This window comes from Aptenodytes forsteri, unplaced genomic scaffold (assembly GCF_000699145.1).
Source record: "Aptenodytes forsteri isolate BGI_AS27 unplaced genomic scaffold, ASM69914v1 Scaffold166, whole genome shotgun sequence".
In the NCBI taxonomy this organism is placed as follows: Eukaryota; Metazoa; Chordata; class Aves; order Sphenisciformes; family Spheniscidae; genus Aptenodytes; species Aptenodytes forsteri.
In genome coordinates this window covers 6,789,562-6,798,264 of record NW_008796110.1, presented here as the reverse complement: position 1 = coordinate 6,798,264, position 8,703 = coordinate 6,789,562, and the positions used below count along the sequence as shown (strand labels likewise).

Sequence of the window (8,703 nt, the reverse complement as noted above, 5' to 3'; positions counted from 1 at the left end):
TAAGTTATAGCTTCAATAAAGCAATTTATAAGTAAATCAACTATTTGTTACTTTTTCAAAATGGTATGCTGTATCATATTTAGGGGTAATGACTCCCCAGATGAAGTTGACCTGAGTATCAGCTGAGGCACATGGCACATCTGGAGTTCTTGATTTCTCTCAAAATTTTGGATGTCACTTGCACTTTTTTGTTTCTACCGCTACCCCTTTTTAAATTGGAGAACTTTAGAGCTTGCTTGGTAGGCTTTAGGGTATTTTGTGTAGGTAAAGCACTTTCTCTGAGAAATTTTGCTGTGGCTGTCTTAATGATGTGAATTACTATTTGTTTATATTCTATTTTTAAATATAAAGACAAGCTTTGTATTGTGGAATGTTGATGTACTAGACGTTATGGCTTGTAATATGGACTTGTAAAATGCTTGCATTTATGACATGTAATACATCTTGTGCATCTTAGTGCCCCTTCACACAAAGGAATTTTTAACTTACGCGAGTAAGCAATTGTTCTTTCTGAACATCTGCAACAGGAGTGACAACTCTGCTTTCAAGTTCTTCTGAGCAGCCCCTTTTTTGTATGTCTGTCTTAATTCATACTGCAGGTAGAATGAAACTTTAAAATCCGGCTTTAGGGTATTTTGTGTAGGTAAAGCACTTTCTCTGAGAAATTTTGCTGTGGCAATTGTCTTAATGTGAATTACTATTTGTTTATATTCTATTTTTAAATATAAAGACAAGCTTTGTATTGTGGAATGTTGATGTACTAGACGTTATGGCTTGTAATATGGACTTGTAAAATGCTTGCATTTATGACATGTAATACATCTTGTGCATCTTAGTGCCCCTTCACACAAAGGAATTTTTAACTTACGCGAGTAAGCAATTGTTCTTTCTGAACATCTGCAACAGGAGTGACAACTCTGCTTTCAAGTTCTTCTGAGCAGCCCCTTTTTTGTATGTCTGTCTTAATTCATACTGCAGGTAGAATGAAACTTTAAAATCCTTGTACTTTTGGTTACATCCCTACTGCTGCTTATGCTCTATACACTGAAAGCAATTCTGCCGGCTGGTTCAGTTGGGAACACTGCAACGCATTTCATTAGTAAATGGTCATTCAGCCCAGGGTTAAAAGTATTGAATGAGACTGAACATCCTACTAGGTGTGTTCTCTTTAGGGGATGACTCCAGCTGCATCTACGGCAGTGATGTAGTTTGTGCAGTTTGGGAGTAAATCCCCCTCTCATCCCCGCTTGGCACATACTGGTTTGGCTGACAAAGCAGTTTTGGTGCTTTGAGTTCACTTCCTTTGGGAGAAATCTGAACTAGGAACTGTGCTCTGGGTGTGCACCAAATGCCCTCTAGCTCCTAATGGTGATGTGAGCCCATAGCAGTGGTTTCCTTCAGGCAGCTTGAAACCACCTATGCATTGAGGATGTCTGGAGGATCAGACTCAACCTGGCCTTCAAATTTCCAGACTGTAGGTATAGAGGTTGAACATCAACTATTTGATTTTATGGATCCACTCCTATCATACTGAATTACTTGCTGACACAGACATAGCTTCTGCTGCATTTGTTTACTGGAAAGACTGAAAGTGTTCTTCCTCTGATGCAACTGTAAACTAGGTTTAGATTAAACATAGTTTGTTCATAACCTTGAAGTGTCAATTTTTGTGTGACAGTGTCAACTCTTGAACTCTTCTTTTTTTTTTTTTTGAAAGGGGAAAATCTGCATCAGATTTAAACAAAAAAAGTCAATTTTTTTTTCCCCACAGCTAAAGGAAGGGAACTGTGAATTTGTACTTTATTTCTTCTGTGAAAAGGAATGCTTAATACTCAGTAGGTTTTCTTAGTAGCAGTATTTTCCTCTGCTACTGTGATTGGCTTACCTGTAACAGATGTTGCTCAGTGTGGTATTATCCATGGGCTCATCGCAAGAGAGGGTAAGGACAGTAATCATTGCCTTGAAGGATATATTCTGTAAACACATTTAGACTTTTCTGTGCATCTTTTCCTTGCAAATCAATAAAGCTGGGCAGGGGCAAATCTGTTAGGCTTTTTCCTCTTAAGTCAAGAGGAGCACGTAGGGACTTTTGCCTGACTAGCTGTAGTTTGAAATAACTTCAGATCTGAAACAACTTCCAGCTTACAGGGTTGTAAATGTACCTGCTAAAGTAGTATTTGGTTGGTTGGTTTGGAGGGATGCCACCACATGCTAATAATGACTTGTAGTAAATACTCATTTCAGTTTTGTATTTAAATGTGCTTAATATTTTTCAATGTCAAGTCTATACTGAGTACAGCTATTGTAGGCATCGGTGGAAGAATTGAGAGTACTTCCTTTAATAAGTAGTTTCCCAGTGTGCAACTCAGTTTGAGTTACCCTTCAAGATTGTTTCAGAAATTACTTAGGAATGATAATGTAGACGGCGGAGCTACAGCTTTGGCACAACACTGAATGCGAGGCAAGCAGTGTTGTGAGGAGGGGTTCAGAAAAACATGCTCACGACTCCTTTCTTAGCAAGTAAAAATGTCCTCAAAGGGACTGCCAGTTACGGTGTTTAGCAGGCAACAGCTGGCTAAGGCAAAAGGTATCTCTCGTGGTACAGCTGGAACCCAGGCTACTTTCCTCAGAGGTAGAGAAGAGAGTTTTGGTCCCGTGAGGTAAAGAAGGGACTCGATCTCCCTGGCTAAAAGAAAACCAGGCTATCTCCTCTTTTGCAAATAAAGTGTTTATGAACCCAACTGAAAAATCACAGCCACAAGCTCTCGAGTGCAGGAAAAATACTTAACGTTTCATTCTCTTGGGCTGCAGTTGATTTAAAATGTTTTCCTTCTGCCTGTTTGAGCTGCCTCCCGGCCCAGTGTGCCGGCTTTCTTGGGTCCTGGATGGTGGTGTGCGTTGTCTCGGACTGTGCATCTGTTGCAGAAGCTGGGTACTAAAAGTTAAGTGCCCAAAGGCGGAAATGTTCACATTCTTGCTGTGCTGTCAAGGTGCCAGAAGGGCCAATCATGCAGCAAGGGGCCCAAATACCAGTCCTGGGACTTGGGAGGCTGTCATGCTGCCTTTTCCCAGGTAAGGCAGTACATCCAGTTATAACACAAGATGTGTTAGCAAGATTGTAAGAGGTACGAGACTGTGATCTATTATGATTTTCCTTAAGGAAGAAAGGTGCCATGTGTTTCCACTCAACCAAGCCTCCTGTTCAGCCTGGAGAGCGGGAGCCTGATGCTGCAGCTCTGAGGAAAGGTTCAGTTAAATTCAAGTCGTGCTGCAGGAGCGCAGGTCTGATGGAGGCCGTTGGAGCGCTCACAACAGAAGTCTTGGGTACACAGTGCCCTGTGAGCTACAGCCTCTGCTGCCCGCCTGTCTGGGTACAGGTGCTGTTCCTGAACCTGTGCCTTGCAAATGGCAACGGCACGCTTCAAGTATTGATCGAGCTGTTCCTCCTGTCCCAGCACAGTCTGTCTTAACCCAGTCAAAACTCCTGAGGATGCTGCTCCAAATGCCTCTGTGACCCTTCCATGAATAACCTGCTATTTGTATAGTGACCTAGCACCTGTTTCTCTTGTCTGTTGGTCTAGCCGTGCAGTAATAACTTCCACATAATTTGGAAATTAGGGAAGGAGGCTTGGAAAAGGAGTAATCTAATTACAAAAATCAATATTCAAAAAATGAACAGATTTTTTAACACATTTTCAACTTTGCTGTGACATTTGAGGTTAATACCTGCACAAGCAACTGGAATAGAAATCTGAGCTTTCAAGAGCCATTAGCAGTTTCAAACTAAATAGCAGGAAGAAAAATCTGCTGCATTGTTAAACCAGCTTTCAGATGCTGTAAAACTGGTAGGCTTTGCAAGTCTTTCACTTCGTTTTAAAAACTGGAACATGAGGTAGCAAAAACATGATTGGCCAAAAAACAGTTGTGGTTAAAGACTCCAAAGTTCAGATACTCGATTGGAAGATTTCTGAACAATAGTGGTGTTTGAAATCTTGAAATCCTTGAATGGAAAGCAAAAGCTCATCTCGTTTTTTATTCCACAGTGTGGCAGGATCAGCTGTATCTCGACCATACGTGGCAGGACAGAGACTTGTCTGCTCTGAAAGAAATTGCTAATGATAAAGATTATCCTTCTTTTCCAAGTTCTTGTAGGGCTTTGGTGTTACTAGTATTAAGGTAGATATTAAGAAAAGTTCAATCTTCCTTGCTGGATCTTAACCTCTTTTTATCTTAGTTGTGGGCATACAGAACAGCTTGTTCCCTATTTTCTTTACAACATGTTTTATGTATTTGAAGAGCGTCTCCAGACTGGGTAGCTTTTAGGCTAAAGATTGAATCCAGCAACTCTGATTTCTACATGAAATCCAATACTTTGTCATTTCTTTACATCCTGCTTTTTGGTTTCTGTTCATTTTGAGAAGCTTGTTTTTCTCTGCATATTGTTCATTTTGGTCCTTGTGATGTTGCAGACTATCATGATATTAGCATAGTACTTGTATTTCCTTTTGCTAGAATCTGGCCTTGAATGCTATAATATTCTCTAGCATTGTCTTCATCAGCAATTAGAAGATTTCTGTTATAATTTTAAAGCTCATGCTAAATTAAGGAGGGGAAAAAAAACCCAACCAACCGCTGCTAGGTATGTGTGCCTGATGTTATCCTTCTCTACTGACAAAGTAGGCACTGGGAGTGTACAAAAATGAGACCGTTCTGTATCCTAATGACGTGGACCAGCCAGCAAATGGATTCTGAGCTAAAAGCATCCTGGAATGAAGAGTCAAGGGCTGCTGTGAACATGTCCAGGGTGATGAGCTGAATCCTTGTTATCTGGGATATTTGTGCTAACAGCAGGCAGTTTGTTTAGCAGTACCTTGTAGGCATTGATGTCAGTCAAAACTAGGAAGCACATAATATGCTTTTTTCCTACCTTTTTTCTATGTGGAGGAAAAAAAAAGGAATCAATGATCAGCCAGAGTTGACAAGGCAGCCAAAGCTAGGGGTCGAGGAGGATAACTTGTCCTATTTTCAGAAGCACTGAAGCATATCTCGCCTCTCCAGCCGTGCACTGGTGAAGACTGGATGGTAGCTGGTGTAACATCCATGCAAGCATTTTCTGTATGTCCCAACAGTTCTGTGTGTAGGGATAGGTAGTATTCTCCATCAATCTAGCCAGAACTTCTCGTAGAGTATCAGAAAAGCCTGTGCCATTCAAGAGCCTGTTTAAAGTTCCTGTAGGCATGTACTGTGTATGAAGAGTCCCTTGGCTGTCACAGATGCCAGGAGCCAGCTTGATTGCAGAAGACAAGACCCGAGAGATGCTGCTAAGAAAGTAAGCATTGAAGAATTGAAGTGCTGCTCCTGTTCCAGGGTTTTGCTGCAAGGCAAAGGCAGAGGTTGCTACATAACCGATTCTCTGGGTGCCAAAGAATCTGTTGAAGTCAGTAATGAGAAGGTGTCCTGTCCCAGTTCATTACTAAACTTAGTTGAGCCATCATCTTCCATATAAGAACTTGTCTACCTCTCCTTAGCTCCTTCAGCTGGATGCTGTGTCTTGCAGTCCTACCAGCAGTTGGTGAGACCAGAGTTACTCTACCTGAATGTAAATGAAGAAGGTAGAGAGTGCCAGTACATAATTTCCCAAAGAATAAATCCAGCTACTTCATACTTGACCCTCCTGATAAGATCTGTCCAGACATAAAAAGTTGCTACCCAAATTGTAGCTGCTGACACAGTGTGGTAACCTACTGCCTGGTATCAAAACACAGATGATGACAAGGTTGAGAAACAGGGCAGTAGCAGATGCAACCTTGGCAATCCCACAACCAAGGATCATTGTTCTAGGAAAAAAATCAAAGTTACCAACAAAGTAACGGACCCGGTGAAAGAGGTTCCAAGGTTATCTATAACAGTGGATTCACTGCGGATGATGGGTTTGCTACAACCACATGGCCGTCTTTGGTGGTGGAGATCACCACAGAAGATGAAAACATGGCAGCAGCAACCAATACTATGTCCTTTGCTCAGAACCTCTCGTAGTCTATTGATGAAATTGTAAGGAAAAAACCTTCAATATGGCTATGTGTGCCTGTCAGCAAGGTTAGGAAATGCTGAGGGGAAAGAATGGAAGTGTATGGGTGAAGCCCCCTGCTTACCCACCAGGGTTTTCATCATCATCTTCCCTGCTGCCGTGCAGAGCAACTGATTCAGTCAGCAGCGTGAAGACAAACTGGCTTCTTTAGCTGCACTGATAGTGTCTAAACAGAAAGTGAAGTGAGCCAATGTTGGAGTCAAATGTAAATGAGTATTCAGCAGATGTGTGTTTGTCTGGAACCAAGATGGGACAGAAGAATTCCTGTTGGAGCAGCAGAGGGGAAGGTATGCCATTAAAACCAATTAGCCAGAGCAGACTTGGGCTAGCCTGTAGGAGAGGGGTTCCTAAGGATTTAAAATCTCCTCCGCAGAGAAGATAAAAGTGCAAAATAGAAAAGATAAAGACTTTGGGAACAGTCTATATCTCAGGATGGAAAAGGCCTAACAGCTCATTTTCTGGGGGATGGGAGGGCAAGAAAAATACACGTCTCTAGTAAAAGCAATGGGGGAAGCAGAAGAAAGTCTTCTCTTCCTTTCTGAAAATGGCTAAATAGCAGAAGCAGGATTTAAAACGAGTCCTGTTTCTAAGGAACAATGCGTGGAAAAGGCAGGGTATATTGAGACGGGAAGGAATTGAAAGCCACTCAGATAACTACCACCTGCATGCGTTGCTCTCACCGGCGCGCAGAGCACCCCTGATGCTGGGCAAGTCACCTCTGTCGCACCTATTGTGGGAGGTGGTGGGAGGGCAGCACAAACTGCCCTTGTGTGATCGCTGCTTGGCAAGGAGAACAAGTCAGAGAGGAAGCAGACAGCTTCCCAGGCTCTCCTCTCTCAGTCTGTATCTTTATAAAGCTCTGGTGTAAGTACTACTATGCTCCATTTATGTATTCAGAGCCATTGCAAAGCGTTTTGGCACCAGACCTGAGCCTGCTGCCCTGACCTTGGTGCCCTCTCCCAGCTGCTGCAGCACCCTGCTTGCCCTACAGCTGCAGGGCCACCACCATTTTCTCCACACAACAGCAGCTGTTGGGATTTAGGAGAATTTTGTCTCCATTTAATGCTCCTTACAATCCTCCTTGGCTATGGGTCTGCTTGTGTTCCTCACCTTGGGGCGTGCAAGCCCAGAGAAACCCAGATGTGCAGAAGCACTCGCTGTCTCAAACTGATGTCAGGCTGGAGTTCAACAAGTACGATGTCATGAGTATTCAGCAATGCACAAGATCCCATATTAGTGACTATATTTAGTGTTATTCCTTCTCCATCACTGCTTTCTGTTTGCAGAAGAGATTATGGAAAAAGTCCATATGAAGTCTATGAAGTACTTGGTACTGTAGCGGCAAGCGTCATGAAAGCCATCAGGGAATGAATAATACCGTATGTATAGCAGGATTTCAATAATAGGTAGTAAATGGGGCCAGGGATATGTACTGAATAATGGGACTGCAGGTATCAACCAGTGCTTGAGTACAAACACACCTTGCTCTCAACAAGCTGGTGGGGTATGTGAGAAATGCACGGTGTTTCCTGGGGCTGTAGGCACCCACCTCGCCCCTACGTGTACAACAGTCTCGGCTAAGGCTGTCCGACTATGCTTGGCTGTGCAGTAAATTCGGAGCTGTATGATAAAAGATAGTAAGTGGGATGTAAGCTAGCAGTAATTTATGACAGGGAAAGTCACTTCACTTTGGGCTTACCAACGCTAGCAGGTGTGAGAAGGAAGAGAATCTCCTTCGACCAGGTGGGACTCCATTGCATTACTCTTCTGCATTCTTCACAATCGGAAGGAGGCTGAAATATTAAAATGTTATATAAAAGCATAACTATAATATAGAATTCATCTAGGTCTGAGTTTGGCTAAAGAGGACACAACCTATGCAAATAATGTAGAAGAAGAGAGGTATGAACTATTCAGATTAATAGTGATGAAATATTCAGATTATATTAAGAGGGGAAGGAAGGCTTACTGTGAAATTAATGAAATTTCTTCTTTTTGAAACATGGTTCAGGTAACAAATGTGAGCATCCCACTTCAATGCAATGTCGGAGGTTGACACCAACAATTAACACTGAGGTTTGTTTTAGGATGTTGGGCAACCCAGGTGTTTGTACCAGCGGCAAGCTTCATTCTCTTTCCTGCCCACGCAGGGCTTGAGACAGGCTGCAGGGTCTGTCAGCTCCTGCTAACTGAACAAGAAATGTTTTATAGAGAAGGGCTGCGTTCCCCAGCCACCTTGGAAGTGAGAAACACTGCCCGTGGGGTTATTCTGCCGCTTCATGAGCGTTTAGAGAGTGGATTAGCTTAAGTCTTAGGCCAGGCATACTCTGAAATGTCACTTTTGCAGCCAGGCCACTTTTACTCAAGAAATGGCCATCGTGGTTTTTCCTTTCCAGAACTCTCTTTCTCCTTAACGGACTACATCGGGGTTATCAACAAGGCTTTCTGTTTAGGCAGAGATTATTGGGTACGTTTTCTCACTACACATCAGCAAAATATGTTCCTCCTTTTTCCACAATATTGTAACGTAAATACAGTGAGGTAAATGTAATTTGGGACAGTGATTGCATCATTACTAAAAGGGGAGGCAGGATGGACTGAATGAAGGGATGCTG

The 8,703-nt window shown here is 42.6% G+C and overlaps 1 long non-coding RNA gene across 1 annotated transcript; it reads left to right on the top strand.

The window, feature by feature from the left end:
* Positions 1-321: 321 nt before the first annotated feature.
* On the top strand, positions 322-1,646 carry LOC103905225. Its single transcript, XR_657938.2, has 2 exons — positions 322-599; positions 979-1,646. It is a non-coding gene; the product is annotated as an uncharacterized LOC103905225 (long non-coding RNA).
* The last annotated feature ends 7,057 nt before the right edge of the window (positions 1,647-8,703 follow it).